Here is an 18,567-nt window from a genome sequence, read left to right on the forward strand (position 1 = left end):
TCTATATTATAAACTGTTTCCGAGGCTTAGTGAAGGGCATAATTTTAATCGGTTGTGTGTAAGAACTTTAGAAGCTTCCAGGATCTCACGCTAAAACTTTAAAGAGTTCCCGAAGTAGGGGGGGAGAAAAAGCAGGCGGCAACCTCACCATGTTATTTCAAGACCATGATTATTCTCTGTGTGGTAACTCTGCTGTTCTAACAGAATCAGATATCCATGTTTGTGAGAGAATTTCTCACATTACACAGGCTCTTTAAGGCTGTCAAGCGGAATTTTTAATTACAGGTTAACACAATTAGTTTAATTATTACTAAAATTAGTAATTTTATGGCCCTGTTACATCTAAATCCCAACCTGTGGATGGTATTAGAGACAAGAATATATATACTTACGTTGAGTCTTTGATAGACGCTAAGGTAAAAGCAGTAACAAATACAGTGATTGTTGCAGAACCCACAGAGCTTATGAATTGCCAATATTCGTCAGGAATTCTAAGGAAGTACTTTAAACTGTTCTTATACGTCAGTATTTGCAATGTAAGTTTCAACTGTATCAAACTTCATCTTTTAATGATGCAATATACAGTTTATATATGTAGAAAGGGTGCAAAATGGTATTTCTTGCTTAGTCCCAGCGTTAAAAACATTCTTTAAGATTTTAAAAACTGTGGGGAGACCTGGCTCAGTTGAGTGTCTGACACTTGGTTTTGGCTCAGGTCCCAATCCCAGGGTCATGGGATCGAGCCCTGCGCTTAAGATTCTCTCTCTTTCCCTCTGCCCCTTTCTCCTACTTGTGCTCTCTCTTAAAAAAAAATCTTAAAAATTGTGAAGAATGTTAAACTTTTTTATACATCCCAAATAAGTTGAAAATGGGTTTGATATTTATCAGTGGCAAAGCATAACCATATTGCAAGGGAGAAAAGCTTCGAATTGAAAGATTATTTAATAATGCCCCTTTAGACCAGAATACAGGGTGGGAAATGTAACTCTCCTCTAGTACAAACAATAATTTGTTAAAGCAGCTGTGTTGGGGAAATTGTAACAGACAATGTTTTTTTTAATTTTTTAAAATGTTTTTATTTATTTTTGAGATAGAGAGAGACAGAGCATGAGCACGGAAGGGGCAGAGAGAGAGGGAGACACAGAATCCGAAACAGGCTCCAGGCTCCAAGCTGTCAGCCTAGAGCCTGACGCGGGGCTCAAACTCATGGACTGTGAGATCACGACCTGAGCTGAAGTCGGACACTTAGCCGACTGAGCCACCCAGGTGCCCCGTGTAACGATGTTCAAGCAAATTAATGAAGCAACAATATCCATGGTATAGTTGGATATGCCAATGAAAACGTGTTTCAGATTAATGTTTCGCCTGGAGTGCTACTCACTGAGGGGTTTTAGCAGGTTTCAGTTTTTGCATGTAGAAACTTCCACAGCCTTCTTTCAGAAAAATTACCAAGATGGGCCCTTTATGATAAATATAAAATAAGAATATAGCCATTATTCTTGAAGGATATGAGAAGCTATTCTAAAATTGGATGTAGATGCCACGAACAAGGTAAATTTAGATTGGACCGGACCGAGACGGTCCCTTAAATCGTTTTATTTAAAACAGATTAATTTTAACACTGAGTACCAAATGATCAGCTTCTTGTCATTGCCATGAACTGAACAGTGATGGTCAGACCAAGCCCAGTGTCTGGTCATGGCAGCTGGTCCCACAGGAAGTGGATGTCTATTCTCTGGAGGCAAACAGTTAGACTGTCTTTGGTTTGGGGAACAGAGAGGAAGACAAGACAGAGGAGAGGGAGAGGAGGCACAGTTATTACATCACATTTGTTACAGACGTATAAATAACACAGATGCTACTTGTGACATTCCTTCATCGACACATTATAGCTGAGTAGCTCTTAGTATATAGAATCCTGGTGACAGTAATAACAACTATAATGGTAGCTAATGCTCACATATGTCCTTTTGATTTGCCAAGTGCTGTTCTAAGAACATTATGTAGATTGTTTCATTGACTCTTCATAACTCTGGAAGGTAGGTGCTACTATTATTCCCATTTAGTAGACATTGAACCAGAGGCACAGATTTTACCAGGATCACACAACGAATGACTGGCAGATGTGACATGCAAGCAGGTGGCCTGCCTGCAGAATCCACACCCTTCATTCACTTTTAAGAAGTAGGGTATAGATGAAAAAGAGGGCTCTTACTACGTTTCAAATCCATGCTGTGCTTATTTTTTTCTTCATTGTATTTGTTCAGCTTTATAGGACGTTTCCATTATTTCTGATTTATTTCTCCATGGATTCCAGTGACTTATATTTGCTGACTTATTTTGGTCCATAGCTCCGTGTACGTCCCAGGCTAACCGGGACAAGAGAAAAAGTGGGCTGAATAACTTTATATTTAGTCTGCCAATTTTTCCTCCTCCCCTGAGCCCATGTGATTCACTTCTCTCATTTATCTATTTTTTAAAAACACTTATACAAGAATTCTTTATTGAAAATAATATAGAATCGATTTCCACTTGCCCTTTTATTGTAAGCTAGTAATTAAAGCTGGAGTTTTTATCAAAACACACTGAGTGGTTGGGAGAAGTGCCCTTTATTTAATTACTGTGAATCCCTGTAGAGCTACATTCTGGATAAATTAAACTCACTGGATAGAAAGAAAATGATATTTGAATCTAATAGATTACAGAGTTAAGACTGAAGACACTAAAAAAGAACAAGAAAAAAATTATGAGTCCAAAGTGGAGGTGCTTTTGAATAGCTGCTGTGTTTATTGTAACATTACCTCTGTTGACACTTTTTTTTTTATTTTAAACAAAAGCTCAAAGCACTAGGCTTGCATTCCCAGGGTCTAAATTACTTTATGACTGACTGTTCAGAGTAATTTATTTTGAACAGACCAATGCCCCAGTGAATCAAATACAAATTCCTCAATATGCAATTGAAAATATTCCGTGGATAGGCTCTATGTCAGTAACATAACAACCTCTCTCTTTGTTTTGCAAAGCAAATCCATGCCCTAATGAGATTAATTGACAGGCTTCCCACACTCCTCTCCACCCCTTAGAAAGTCCCCCTGAAACCTGATTTCCATTCACTTCATGCCCCTAACACCGCTCTCAAAAGCCATAATGGAACTTCTGATTTCTGCATTTAAGGGCCACTCTATTATCTCAATTCTAGATGGCTCTCAACACTGAAATACTTGACTGATACTAGACATAGACTCGCCTAGATCAGCACCCCCTGATCGTCCCTATTATTGCCAATTCCCTGTCTCCTTTTTGTTTTTGTTTATTTCTTAAAATTCTGGCTCTCATCTTTTTTTTTCAAGGAACACAACAACTTACTCATTAACAAGCAAAACACAAATGAGAAGCTATTATTCTTCAGCTGACTGACTCTAAAAATATTTTTTAATCTTGACTTGCCCAAACTATTTGAGATTTAAAACTTAATCCCAACTAAGAAGACAGTAATTTTCCCCTCTTAAATAAATTATCTGTCTGTAAAAGGGGAAGCTTAATATTTTTTTCTTTACAAATACAGGGAGTATAAAACAAAATAGTGTATTATACCATATAATGGACTTCTAAAAAAATACCCTGGTTATCCAGGGATTTAGTATCGGGACAATTATCATTATAATCAATAATATTAATATATTACTTCAATTGAAAATCACTGGCATAGTTCTTATTATGTGTCAGAAATTGTGCTATGTACTAACAACAAAGAAATTCATAAGGTATATCTACCTTCCAAGAACCTGAGGTCTTTTAGAGTCTGGCAGAAGGAAACAATGACAGCTGTAACAAGGAACTTTAACTTGGGTATTATTCTATTCTTCTACAAAATTCTCCCATATGTAACAGAAACCAGATGATTTTAGATCTTGATGTCTATTTTTCAATCTCCAAAAACCATACAACTTTTTTCTATTTATGAAAGTAGAAATATTATATTCATCTGGTAGGTTACTCAAGGCTCTTTTAATCTTTACTTATTTTTGAAAGAGAGACAGAGTGTGAGCAGGGGAGGAGCAGAGAGAGAGAGAGAGAGAGACACACACACAGAATCTGAAGCAGGCTCCAGGCCCTGAGCTGTCAGCACAGAGCAGACACAGGGCTCAAACTCACAAACCGTGAGATCGTGACCTGAGCCAAAGTCAGACGCTCAACTGACTGAGCTACCCAAGCGCCCCGCAAGGCTCTTTGTAGTGCAAGAGACAGAAACTCAGCTCTAACAAGCTTAAACCAAAGAGAAGTTTTAGAGGCACCTGGGTGACTCAGTGGGTCAAGCATCCGGCTTTTGATTTCAGTCCAGGTCATGATCTCAGGGTCGTGAGATCGAGCCCTGTGTCAGGCTCTGTGCTGGGTATGGAGCCCACTTCAGATCTCTCTCCCTCCCCCTCTCCCCCTCCCGCTCACTCACACTCTATCTCTCCCTCTCAAAAAAGCAAAACAAAACAAAGGGAAGTTTCATGCGTCCACCTGCAAAGTGGACAGGTCATGACAAGGGAGTGTGTGGGGCACAAAACACCTGTGTGCACCCAAAAGTATGAGAAGAAGGAGGTAGAGCCTCTACTCTTTCTGCCACGTGACACCTTTGTCCCTATCACAGACTCCCTCCACCCCCAGCAGGGTATAGGGTTGACAACAATGCCTAGCCTCAATGTTCATGTCTCAAAGCAATACCAGAATGAAGGGTAATTCCAACTGGTGGGAGAATTTATTGGTAGAACCATTCGCCCCTCCCCCAAAGATGAAAAGGTTCTGTTTCCAGAAGATAGGAAGAGCTGGGTGTGCAATGGAAAAATGTCTTCGCAGCACAGGCTCTTAACAAAAAAGCAAAAATACCATCAATGAGAAATTCTAGTTAAAATCGTTAGAATGGATAAATATTCCTAGGAAGGAAATTAAAGAAAGAAGGCAAAATGAGTAACAATATGAGCCAGTGAAAAAGACAGGGAATCGGGAGCAAAAATTCTACCAGGTGAAACCAGACAGTGCGTTAAGCGAGTCTAGGGAAGATCGTTCCTGCTAGCCCCTCCCCCAGGGACCAAAGAACTCTGTAAGCACAGGAATACTCATAGACGATTGGAGAATTTCATTCAAATTTACCAATGGGATCAATTTAATCAACATTAAATTCTTTCAATCGGTATTAATAAAATACCTAGTTCAAGGCACTCTACTGTGGGCTGCAAAGAATAATTTTTTTTAAGTTGCTAAGAAACCTTTCTTACCTCAAAACCCTATTTTGTTGGGATATGCAACATCCACGGTGCATTTCCTCATATCGTCATTAGGCACCACTAGACTGGTATGAAGAAACCTCAGAGGCAGAAGAGAGGTCAGTTTGTTTACGGTAAGATTAAGGAAGGGGCAACACTGGCAGTGGACTTGGACGCACGAAGTTACATGTTCTCAGCATCACACAAAAAAACTAAGCAGTAAATCTAGGATGAGAGTAGACATGGCCAGAGTGGGCACGAGCCTAATGTAATGGACGTCATGGACGTCAAGACCAAAATCAGACACACAATGGCTTATATTTTATACCCTGGTGTTTTGGCACCATCCTGCTTTCTGAAAACGTGCTGTGTGCAAGAGAAACGTGGAGACTCCAGATAATAAGGGTTGGCTAGTTTTATCTGCAAAGGTCTTTACCACATCCTCAACCTAGCTCACAAAGCAATCTTCAGTCCTTCACGCTTGTATCTTCTTAGCCAACAGAGACCTCTTTTGGAATACGGCAAGGTATGAACATGCAAACAAATAAATACTTGCAGCCAAGTCTAATTGTTCCTAATAGAGAAATTAAGGTGTATTATTTTCCCATTTAACAAATAAGGAAATTAAGGGACAGAGAATTTAAGCGGTATGCCCTGAGAGTAGAATGAGTCACAGCAGAAACTGTGATTCATCGCGACCATCCAAACTCTTGCCTTGAACCGCCAGCCTGAAATTTTTCTGGTCCCTAGTGGTCACCTCAAATCAGCCATAACCATACATAAAAACAACAAACAGTCTCCAGGTCTGAGCAAGCAGAGAACCGTCCTTCCTAACCCCCTACTTGGGCCAGTGATATTTAGGCCACCATTTCTTGAATTATACGTGAAGAAAATGGGGTAGGAGTTTCCCAGGTCCTTTGCAAATATGCTGCAGTCTCAAGTCAATCCTACAGGGCTCTGTGTGGCCCCTGTGCCCTGTGTGGCTGCTGTGCCGGGTGTATGAGACACGGACACCACGGCATCTTCACAGGGAAGAGTATACTTCATGCTGCCCAACTGGTTGTTGGCTACCCGGCCAAGAGACGTGTTGAGATTTACTCCGGTAGTTATTGGTCAGGCCTTTAATCTGACAATGATGGCCTCGCTTTCACAAAGCAAAGCGAAATCCACTACAGAATGTCCCCACGCCTCAGCTGTGGTTTCCAGCCCGGCATGGGGGAGGGGAAGGAGGACACTTCAGCAACATGACAAAAGATCCCACCCTCCCTTATCACTGTTCAGTCATTTTCAGTTTGTTTTATACTTGGCGTGTGTGTTTGCTCAGGTGGTTACAAAATGTTGAAAAAGTAAGAAATGGTGCAGAATTCTCAGCCCTCTTATCCAGGATGCAGTCGCCTAGCATATTCCCAGTGGAGCTCTGCCTCTCTGACCTTCGCAGGCTGTTCTCCCTTCTCGACTCCCTGAGTACTGAATGTGGACTGTCAGCTCACATTGCTGCTGTATGGACACACGTCTCCATTACGTTTCTAACCCACAACGGATGGATTAAACTATCAGCATCCTCTTATCTGTGTGCTTCTTTCCCTTAACAAGAATTTTTTAAAAAGCAGGGTGGGTGTGGAGTTTGGTGAGTTCTTTATTGATCTGGATACTAGCCCTGTGTCTGATATGTCATTTGCAAATGTCTTTTCCCATTCTGTCGGTTGCCTTTTAGTTTTGTTGATTGTTTCCTTTGCAGTAGAGAAGCTTTTTATCTTCATGAGGTCCCAAAAGTTCATTTTTGCTTTTAATTCCCTTGCCTTTGGGGATGTGTCGAGTAAGAGATTGCTACGGCTGAGGTCAGAGAGGTCTTTTCCTGCTTTCTCCTCTAGGGTTTTGATGGATTCCTGTCTCACATTCAGGTCCTTTATCCATTTTGAGTTTATTTTTGTGAATGGTGTGAGAAAGTGGTCTAGTTTCAATCTTCTGCATGTTGCTGTCCAGTTCTCCCAGCACCATTTGTTAAAGAGACTGTCTTTTTTCCATTGGATGTTCTTTCCTGCTTTGTCAAAGATGAGTTGGCCATACATTTGTGGGTCTAGTTCTGGGGTTTCTATTCTATTCCATTGGTCTATGTGTCTGTTTTTGTGCCAATACCATGCTGTCTTGATGATGACAGCTTTGTAGTAGAGGCTAAAGTCTGGGATTGTGATGCCTCCCGCTTTAGTCTTCTTCTTCAACATTACTTTGGCTATTCGGGGTCTTTTGTGGTTCCATACGAATTTTAGGATTGCTTGTTCTAGCTTCGAGAAGAATGCTGGTGCAATTTTGATTGGGATTGCATTGAATGTGTAGATTGCTTTGGAGTCCAGTGAAGAAATGGGCAGAAAACATGAATAGACACTTCTCTAAAGAAGACATCCAGATGGCCAACAGGCACATGAAAAGATGCTCAACATCACTCCTCATCAGGGAAATACAAATCAAAACCACACTCAGATATCACCTCATGCCAGTCAGAGTGGCTAAAATGAACAAATCAGGAGACTACAGATGCTGGAGAGGATGTGGAGAAACGGGAACCCTCTTGCACTGTTGGTGGGAATGCAAATTGGTGCAGCCGCTCTGGAAAACAGTGTGGAGGTACCTCAAAAAATTAAAAGTAGATCTACCCTATGACCCAGGAATAGCACTGCTAGGAATTTACCTAAGGGATACAGGAGTACTGATGCTTGGGGCACTTGTACCCCAATGTTTATAGCAGCACTCTCAACAATAGCCAAATTATGGAAAGAGCCTAAATGTCCATCAACTGATGAATGGATAAAGAAATTGTGGTTTATACACACAATGGGATACTACGTGGCAATAAGAATGAAATATGGCCTTTTGTAGCAACGTGGATGGAACTGGAGGGTGTTCCCTCCATGCTAAGTGAAATAAGTCATACAGAGAAAGACACATACCCTATGTTTTCACTCTTATGTGGATCCTGAGAAAGTTAACAGAAGACCATGGGGGAGGGGAAGGAAAAAAAAGTTAGAGAGAGAGAGAGCCAAACCCTAAGAGACTCTTAAAAACAGAATAAACCGAGGGTTGATGGGGGATGGAAGGCAGAGGAAAGTGGGTGATGGGCAGTGAGGAGGGCACCTGTTGGGATGAGCACTGGGTGTTGTATGGGAACCAATTTGACAATAAATTTCTTATTAAAAAATAATAAATAACATAACATAACATAACATAACATAACATAACATAACATAAAAAGCAGGGTGGGAGGTGCCTAGGTGGCTCAGTTGGTTAAGCGTCCTACTCTTGATTTAGATAGACTCAGGTCAGGGTTTGTGAGTTTGAGCCCTGCATCGGGCTCTGTGTTGACAGAGTGGAGCCCGCTTGGGGATTCTCTCTCTCTCCCTCTCTCTGTGTCCCTCCCCCGCTCTCACTGTCTTTCTCTCAAAAGAAATAAACATTAAAAAAACACCATTTCTCAGTTTATACTGACGAAGGCTAAGAGAGCATAAATAACAAGAATGATTATGTAAATATTAGAATTACTACCCCACTATTATTAGAAAGCAAAAATATATCCCTTCTTCATCTTATTGAAGCCCTTGTGAATGTTTGGCAGCAGAGAATGCCCTCAGAGAGAGAAGCATAAAAATTTGGTTGATTACTTGTCATGTTAATTCTTTTCATCCCTGAATATGCAAACTGGGTCAGGAGCCCCATGACTGGGCTGCATGGCACCTGCCATGTCTTTCCTTTTAGCATTTACTAAACTGATCCATTCTGCCCTTCCCTCATCCATCTCTCTGGGTGTGCCTGTCCTCACTACAGGATCCCATCATGTGCTCATGTGCTGACCCTGAGAGGACGCTGCTGTAGAACTATATCTTATCATCTTAGGTGCTTGTCACAAATTGCCAATTCCTGGGAAGTCAGGAATGCCCACATGATTACATCTCCCAGGCCCCTTTCTCCTGGAAAGCCAATGCTATTGTGTTTCTCCTTAGGAATATATGAATGCATAAATAGCACAGGAAAGTATCACTGATATGAACCCATTTAAAAGTGATTAGAAAACATAAATTTTATCACGTGATGGAAATTTAACTACTTTTGTTTACTTCAGTATAACCGTCATGGACAGAGCTTATTTCCTGCAAGAATATGTATCTCGGGGAATCAAAGGTCATCTTCTAAATGTGGATTTATATTTGACTCACCTGAGAAGCCTTTAAGAAAATATATATCCCAGAACTCACTCTATACCTACTGAATCAGAAAATTTGGGCATGAATCTCAGTATTGCTTCTGAAAGCAATACAATATATAAAAATATATGTAAAAATAATTCTTCAATGTCATTCTCCATTACCAATCTCCACCACGCTTCCAGGAGGACTGACGTTAACTTTTACTGTGTGCACTTCAGCTCCTCTTTAACAGGCCAATACAAACACATACAGACATCTACGAGTATAAATAAGTTATATTTGGGTGTGTTTAAAAAATAGGGGCTGCAGAACATTTACCAAGTGGAAAGGGTTGACTTAGAAAAATTTTATGAATTACAGTGGCAGTTGAATCCCATTCTCATAACAAAGAGAGAAAGATACATAGATATGCAAGGTATTAATAGAAACTGTGTGTATGGTAGGATTATGAATTTATTTCTCTTCCTTCTGATTATCCGTATTTTCTGATTTTCCTACAATTACTGGTTTTGTTACAAGAAATTATTTTCATTTTCCTAACTTTCCACAATTATTTGGTTACAACTAACTTTCCAAATTTATGTACCACTAGAATACTATTCCATTTGTACATAATACGGTATTCTATGATGTAGGGTAAGCTCCTTGGTGTGACAAAAAGATCCCTGAATGTAAAAGTACAGATGACTCAAACACAGCAGAAGCTCACGTCTTGCTTGCGTTACACAACCGGAGAGGTGAAACATTGGGCTGAACCCTCCTCCCACGAGGGCCATTCAGAGATTCAGGCTGACCTAAGCTCTGCCACTTTGCATGGGACTTCTACTGTTCCCCTGGGAGCTGGCTCCTATCCAAAAAGCCAACAAGGGGAAAGAGCAGAAAGGTGCCACACGTGCGAAACTTTTGTGGGTCTGGCTTGGAAGGCGTGCCCCTGATTCCGGTGACACCCCAATGGCTAGGACTCTTGTCACATGCTGTACCTGCCCGTAAGGTGGCTGGGAAGTGTGGTCCTTAGCTGGGAGGCCACTTGCCAGTGGCTGGTCTGACATTCAAAGCGGGAGCATGAATCTGGTGGGTAGGTGGGTTTTCTCCGCCACATTATGGCCCCATCTCACCAGCTTTATTGGTGTTCCCTGAGCTCTCTTCGCAGCCCTCTCTCAACCTCATGTCTCCACAGAAAACAAGCCCACTTCTTCCAGCTCAGCTCCATTTTCTTCAGCTCCCCCCACCCGTCCCTTCAGACTGTTCTTTCATTCAACTCGTACCTTTTTTTTGTTTTTAAGTTTATTTACTTATTTTGAGAGGAGGGAGGAGCAGAGAGAGAGGAAGAGAGAGAATCCCAAGCAGGCTCCACACAGCTGGTACAGAGTCCGATGCGGGGCTTGAACTCACGAACCCCATCATCATGACCTGAGCCAAAATCAAAACACACTTAACTGACTAAGCCACGCAGGTGCCCCTCATTCGACTGGTACCTTTTGAGCCCTACCACAGGGCAGGAATTCTTTTAGGCAATGCGGACTGAGGAGTAAGCAAAGAAAGACAAAACCTCTATCCTCTTTGGTACAGAGGTCAAGAGACAAACAAAAAGTTAGGTTGTAGTAACGTCAAAGGAGAAGAATAGTATGACGTTCCTAGAGAAACGTGTTGAATCTTTAGCGAGGCTGGCCAGGGAATGGAGTATTGAGAACATGAGTTTAAATGAAGACTTGGAAGACGTGCAAAGATACTGATGTTGATATATGGAAGGATTTCAGGCAAAGAAAAAGCAGAACAAAGGTCTTAAGGCAAGAATGTACTGGAACATGCCCCAAACAGCAGCATGAAAGACGGCAGAGCTCAAGCATAGGGATTAAAGAGAGTATAGGCCATGACATCAGAAAAACAACAGTGGCTTTGAGGGCCACTTAAGAATTTTGACTTTTATTAAGAAGGAGCTGGGGCACCTGGGTGGCTCAGTCGGTTAAGCGTCTGACTTTGGCTCAGGTCATAATCTCACGGTTTGTGGGTTCCAGCCATGTGTCGGGCTCTGTGCTGACAGCTCAGAGGCTGGAGCCTGCTTCAGATTCTGTGTCTTCCTCTCTCTCTCTGCTCCTCCCTTGCTTGCATTCTATCTCTCTCTCTCTAAGATAAATAAAAACCAAAAAATTTTTAAAAAAGGAGTTTAATACCATTGGAGCATTTTAAATGGAGGAGTGATAAGATCTTATTTACTTTATACAGGATCACCAGATGTGGCAAGAAGAATACAGGGTATGTGACTTCATGAAACAAAAAGGGATTTTGCAGATGCAATTAAGTTAAGGATCTCGTGGTGGAGAGATAATTCTGGAATATCTGGGTGAGTCCAGTGTAAATGCAAGGGGTCTTCCTTCCTATAAGAGGAAGGTGGGGAAGGTCAGTGTCCAAGAAGGTGTGACAACAGAAGCAGAGGTAAGAGGGAGAAAGACAGAATGAGACTGAGGGAGAAGGAGAGAGAGAAAAACAGAGACCAAGAGACAGAATGTTATACTTCTGGCTTTGAAAATGAAAAGGGCTATGAAGCCAAAGGAGACAGGTAACCTCTAGAAACTGGAAAATGCAAAGCACTGGCTTCTCTCCTAAAGCCTCCAGAAGGGACCACCCCACTGACATGCTGCTTTTAGCCTGGTGAAACCCATTTCAGACTTCAGACCACCAGTAGTATGTGATAGAGAAATTCTGCTGTTTTAAACCACCAGCGTGCGGTCACTTGTTAGAGTGGCCTTAGTAAATAAATACACCAGGCTGCCATGTTGCCATGTTGTTGAGAAGAGACTCAGGGAGCAAGAGCAGGGCATGGAGACCTCCTCAGGACAACTGAGTAACCCAGGAGAGAGAGGGGCATGGGCAGAGCCAGTAGAGTCCCTGAGGGGGCAGTGAGAAGTAATCAATTTTCTTGAGCATTTATTATAGAGTCCTGTATGTCCATGTCTGTCTTGCTGGTCAGAAGATAAACACTGAAATCTCTACTCTGCACTTTCAACCTGAGTACTTGGCTAGATATAAAATTACATAAGAGTAAAAGGGTGGCTATTGAATCTGTGACCAACACACGGGGATAGGCCAAGTTTTTGGAAATGAAACCCTCAAATAGAGGGTCACCCGTGCTCTGGGCCAAGATCCAGATTCTTGTGCTCTTGGATTATTCCACAAAGCACCTGCACACACCCTGCAAAGGACAGCCACTGAAGTGGTGTTGGATAAGCCACAAACGTACTCTTCTGATAATGACCGATCATGATTAAGTCATCAGTTCTGCTTGTGTTTTCCAAGAAAAGGGGCTAAGAAAAAGAATGGAAAGCAATTCTTAATTCATTTATGAGAAGTCACCATTCATATTGAAATTACTGAGTCATTTCTCCCACAGGAAAATAGAAATGAGCATCATAAAATCATCCAAGCTTCACACAACATAGTTGTTTGGACTTGAAATGTACCATGACTCGTAGGTAAACATTAATTTGTAACCTAGCCCCCAAACCACCATGATCTGTGAAATGTGTCTACCTGAGCACTTGAGGGGAAAACAAAACCAAAAACCTGAAGTTGGCTCATGAATCCAGCTGTCTTGGTAGACAGAGAGATCCACTTAGAATTCTTTAGACACCTCTGACTCAACCTTTCTGGAAACAGAATGGTTTCTGCTCCCCCTTTACCTAAAGCGCCCCAGAAGAAATCTGGCCCTCTTTCTCTATCTCTGGAAGTGAAAATTCATATTTCCATTTGCTCAGGAAAAATAAAAATAGGAAAAAAGTCACACTTGCTCACATGTAATGCTACTGTCCTAAATGAGGGAGTCACAGTGGTTTTTTTCTGTCTGCTGCAACTCAATGCTCGTTCCCTGCGACAAGAGCAGGATCTCAAGGAAGCAGCACTGATTGTAAACAGATATAATTACACTTTGTTAGTACATCCCCACTCCCGTTTACTCTATGACTCCCTCCTGGCCATGAAGAAAACTTCATGTGAGTAAAGGAGACAGTGTTTCTATTAAGAGGAAGCCGTGAATCTACATAAGACACTAGGAATCTTTAGGAATAAATCAGAATTTGCTATTTGAGGTGCCATTTTCCACTGGTCTTTTATCTTAATATTGCCAGTATATTTCACTGAGAGCTATTCACGATATGGTAAAAGTTGGCAGACTCCTTAAAAAGCTGGACTTTTAAATAGATGGTATTGGCACAAGATAGGCATTTTGGAAAAGAAGTCCAACCCACAGCTCACACTGCATACTAGAATAAACTCCAAATGAATCAGAAGACAAATAAATAAAATCCAACAAGTGCTAGGAGAAAACGCAGGTGAATCCCCTTTGTAGATTTGGAAAGGGAACACCACACTAACTACAACTGACATTCTAGATCCAATCAAAAAGAAAAGAATATTCTACTACATTAAAATCATCATCATCATCATAACAACAACAACCAAACTTTGCATGAAAAATAAGGAAAGAAAATACTGATGACAAACTGGAAGAAAAGAGTTTTCACTTCAAAAGAAAAAAACATTTCTTTTTGAAAGACACTGTTATAAAAAGTATGCATCAACTATACTCAATAGAAACAATTTAAGTTTAAAAAAATCTGCCAAAAAGAAATAAGGAAAACATCATCACTTTAAAAATAAATAAATAAATAAACAGGAGTCACAGACTGAGAGCAATGCTTGCATTATTTGATTACGAACCTGTATCCAGAATATCAAGGGACTCTTTGAACTCAAAATCAGAAAAACAAACATGATAATCAAAAAATTTAAAAATGGGCAAAAGATTTGAAACAGACACTTCACCCAAATAGTAGGTACCATCTAAATATCTTCAACATAGGAGCAGACCAAGTTTCAACACCAGTTTTCTAGTGAAACACTTAATCGTTTGAAGCTATTCATCGCTGTCCATTCCCAACCCCAAAGAGTTTCTTCATGTGTCTCTGGCCACCCAAGCACACACACCTTCATTTGAAGAAGTCAGAGAAGGGGCGCCTGGGTGGCTCAGTCGGTTAAGCGTCCGACTTCGGCTCAGGTCACGATCTCGCGGTTTGTGAGTTCGAGCCCCGCGTCGGGCTCTGTGCTGACTGCTCAGAGCCTGGAGCCTGTTGCAGATTCTGTGCCTCCCTCTCTCTGACCCTCCCCCCTTCATGCTCTGTCTCTCTCTGTCTCAAAAATAAATAAATGTTAAAAAAAAAAAATTGAAGAAGTCAGAGAAGTCCCTAACAAACAGTATTCTACCATGACATCTTTTAAGTATGTCACTTAATATTGTACTTCCTAAAAAGAGAAGGCAATGTAAATGACATGTAAATTACAGCCATCGCGACGAAACTTCTTACACGTGTTAACTAATCATAAAGAAGAAATCAACAATCATCTCTAGTACAACAGGGTGAAACCTTTGTCACCACTCACTCTGGCATACGAAAGAGATTTTCTCTTAATTAACAATAAATCTAACCCGTGCTAGATTCTCCAGAACATAGGAAAATGCCTCATTTGGAAATTCAGGAATCATTTCTACTTTGAAAATATCTACTTAGTGATTTAGGAAATGGCAAAACATTCAGCCAGTTTAAATGAGTTTTCTCCATTACTTATTAGTTCAATAAATATGTATTAAATCCCCTTACACGTGGAAGAATGGACAGTAAACTAGTAATGAAATAAATGTATAACTTCCAAGTTTTGTAAGTGGCAAGGAAGCAGAGTATCGGGTAATGTGGGAGGGAAAGCAGGCATCTGTCATTACTAATTGATAAATCCCATCAGAAGACAGCAAAAGGGTTGATGTATTTGAAGAGGGAACAAAAAGGTGGCAGAGAACTATCAAAGATAATACCAGGGGAAACAATGTTAACTGAGCACTATTTTGGAGCTCAAATTACTGTTCTAAGTACTCTATGTATATTAAAACATTTTGTTGTCACAATAATCCTGTTACTATTCTCATTTTACAGGTAAGGAAACTGAGAAAGGGATAATTCAACAAATTTGCCAAGGTCACACAGCTTGTCAGAAGCAGAACCAACACTCCAACCCGGCATCTATCTCTGTAGGAATGAATTCTGGAGGGAAAAGGGTGCTAAATCATCAAGGAACATGTAAGGCCAAGGGTGGGAATTTGGATAAACAACATAAGGGCAGGTACATGATTATGTTCATGTTTCAAGTTTTTCTCATGTATATTGGGGCACCTGGGTGGCTCAGTCAATTAAGTATCCGACTTCAGCTCAGGTCATGATCTCACACTTCATGAGTTTGAGTCCTGTGTTGGGCCCTGTGCTGACAGCTCACAGTCTGGAGCCTGCTTCGGATTCTGTATCTCCCTCTCTCTCTGCCCCTCCCCCACTAATGCTGTCTTTCTCTCTCATAAATAAGTAAACTTAAAAAAAATTAAAAAATGTTTTCTCCTGTATAAGTTATACCTGTACAACTAATAATGTGAGAGTAAAATACATGTTAAAAGCTTGACATTGGATCCTGCATTTTTGTTCTCCATTATAATTCTTTAAAAAAAAAAAAATCCTAGTTTTTAGAGCCAGGAGCTAAGCATCTATATATAATGTCTACTCCTGGAAAATCTAACACACCCCCACTCCTGGGTTTTTAAGGAACCCTATGGGGAAATACACTGAAAGATGGTAAGGTAAAGATTGGTATTTTTATTTAAAGGATAAGAATTCTCATCCAAAACCAACTTACAATGATAGGGAATCTATAAAAAGCAAAGCACAGCAGATAAACCCACTTGAAAATCTTATTTCCATGACAACAGAAACAGAGCGTTAAAGGGCCAGCACACCTCTGCAGTGTGTCCTTGCCGATACATTCAATCATCTCTTTCCAAGGAAAGGAATAATCTTTCACATACATCCTAAATTATAACTTCGTATGGACACATGAAAACATCCTAGCCCTTCTGAAACACAGAGAGGGTGAGGAGCTGATGTTTTGATAGTCACATACAGAGGAGCAGGTTTTCAAATGACTCTGAAAACTGTAGAAGTAAAATGCACGATATGAACTTGCATTGCATAAAAAACATTAGTGTTGTAGTTTCCATATTTGTCATTCAATTTACCACTTTCAAAAACACCCAGTTAATCTGTATTGCTCTAATATAACATGGAAAGGGCTTACTCATGAATATACATGTAGCCAAAATAATTTTTTAAATATTTACAATATGAGACATACGTAGTCATTCATACTCAGTTCTTCTAAAAATTAGACTTTGGTTCTTTTTGGTTATGTGTATATAAAACATTTGAGAAAATTATGGAAAAATATCTTGGTTTTTCTAAGAAGCAATATTTTGCAGAGAATTCCTTTTTGGGATAATGTTTCCAAGGTTTCTTAAATTCTAAAGATTCTCCAAAGGCAAATTTAACATTAAATTGTGTAAGATGATTTAAGTTTTTTTTAATGTTTATCTATTTTTGAGAAACAGAGAGAGAGAGAGCCCAAGAACAGAAGGGGTAGAAAGAGAGGTAGACAGAATCCGAAGCAGGCTCCACGCTCTGAGCTGTCAGCACAGAGCCCGACGTAGGGCTCAAACTCACAAACTGTGTGAGATCATGACCTGAGCTGAAGTCAGATGCTCAACCTACTGAGCCACCCAGGTGCCCTGAGACAATTTAAGTTTTAAATGCCACTTAAAATTATACATATTACATTATATATTTTATGTGATTGGGTTTTGTCTTCACAGAAACTCAATGTGAAGGGGAAAGGGCAAATAGTGTTACCAACTTTGTTTTCCATGAGTGGGCTATTTGATGCTCAAAACATTACATGCTAAGTGACCATGAAAAGAATAAACATAGTTCTTTATATTTCTGTGCCCAGAAATTTTTTATTACAAATGAGAAGGTCTCAGGGATTGTTGTCCAGATCATATGTGATTGCCTATGACCTTCCAGATCGTCCTCTATCACTCATGATCACCCACAGTCATTCATGATTGCCCCTGATGATGGCTGAGACCAGGAAGCAGTGGTTAAAGAAGTCTTGTAACTTGCATAAGAGACACATTGTCTCAAATTAACTAAGGACTCATTAAATCCCCCTTAATTTTCTTACAAATACTTATGCTGATTTTCTGATCACTGACAAGATTTTTTAAGTGTCTCTTGGGCTCTGGGTAATCAGGGTTTATTTTATTTTATTTTTTATTGAATTTATTTTTAAATTTTTTCTCTACACATTGATTTTTTTTTGAAAGATAGGTACAGGCAAAACTTATCTTAACCTCTTTCACCTTTTCCAGATATAACAGCTACAGAAAAGGGTCTTAGATATTCTACTGTATTTGCATTTATTCTTGCTTAATTCAGTCTTCTTTTTCTGAAGTCAAATGGCACCTTCCCTTCAATAGTGCTATATCTTGAGTTTTTCCTTTATACTCAATAATAACACGGTAAAAGAAACAGACTTTTTTATGTATGACATAAGTCAATTAGGGACGTTATTTTCATTAATTGCAGAAAATATGGGTATATCCTTAAATACCTCTCCGGTCTGGTGATAATTCCTTTTCTTGAAATTTCTATAATAATTTCTTTTTATTAATTACTGTTATTTTTTATTTTAGGGAGAGATAGCAAGTGTGAGTGGGGGAGAGGGAGGGAGGGAGGGAGGGAGGGAGGGAGGGAGACAGAGAGAATCGTAAGCAGGCTCCATGTTCCTCTCAGAGCCCAATATGGGGCTCAATCTTACAACCCTGAGATTGTGACCCGAGCTAAAATCCAGGGTTGGACGCTCAACTGAGACTCACCCAGGTGCCCTGAAATTTCTGTAATAATCTAGACCTTTCTATTCCCACTGTTTCTCCTTTTAGTAATCCTGATCTGAATCACTACAATAATATCCCAAAAGCTCCCCTTTCTAATATTGTCGAGACAAGGCTCATAGAAGGGATTTGTCACATTATTTCTATTCTAAAACACTTTTAGTTTTTCTCCATTGCTTAAATGATTGAATTCATGAATGTCTCCAGCTACCCGTCCCAAATGTATATTGTACTGTACCCTTTCTTATACTTAACAGTAGGGACAAATAAAATAATTTGCCATCCCCAAAATATACCATCTATGTGC

At 40.2% G+C, this 18,567-nt stretch overlaps 1 protein-coding gene and 1 long non-coding RNA gene across 2 annotated transcripts in view; both read right to left on the minus strand.

The window, feature by feature from the left end:
* The window catches only part of GPM6A (glycoprotein M6A), a 358,838-nt gene that overhangs the window by 180,272 nt on the left and 159,999 nt on the right, over positions 1–18,567 (minus strand). The gene's annotated exons all lie outside the window — the stretch shown is intronic.
* On the minus strand, positions 1,582–4,495 carry LOC131506360 (uncharacterized). The gene is made up of 2 exons (XR_009258892.1): positions 3,775–4,495; positions 1,582–2,369 (listed from the first exon to the last, which is right to left on the minus strand). It is a non-coding gene; the product is annotated as an uncharacterized LOC131506360 (long non-coding RNA).

Source organism: Neofelis nebulosa, chromosome 3 (assembly GCF_028018385.1).
Source record: "Neofelis nebulosa isolate mNeoNeb1 chromosome 3, mNeoNeb1.pri, whole genome shotgun sequence".
NCBI lineage: Eukaryota > Metazoa > Chordata > Mammalia > Carnivora > Felidae > Neofelis > Neofelis nebulosa.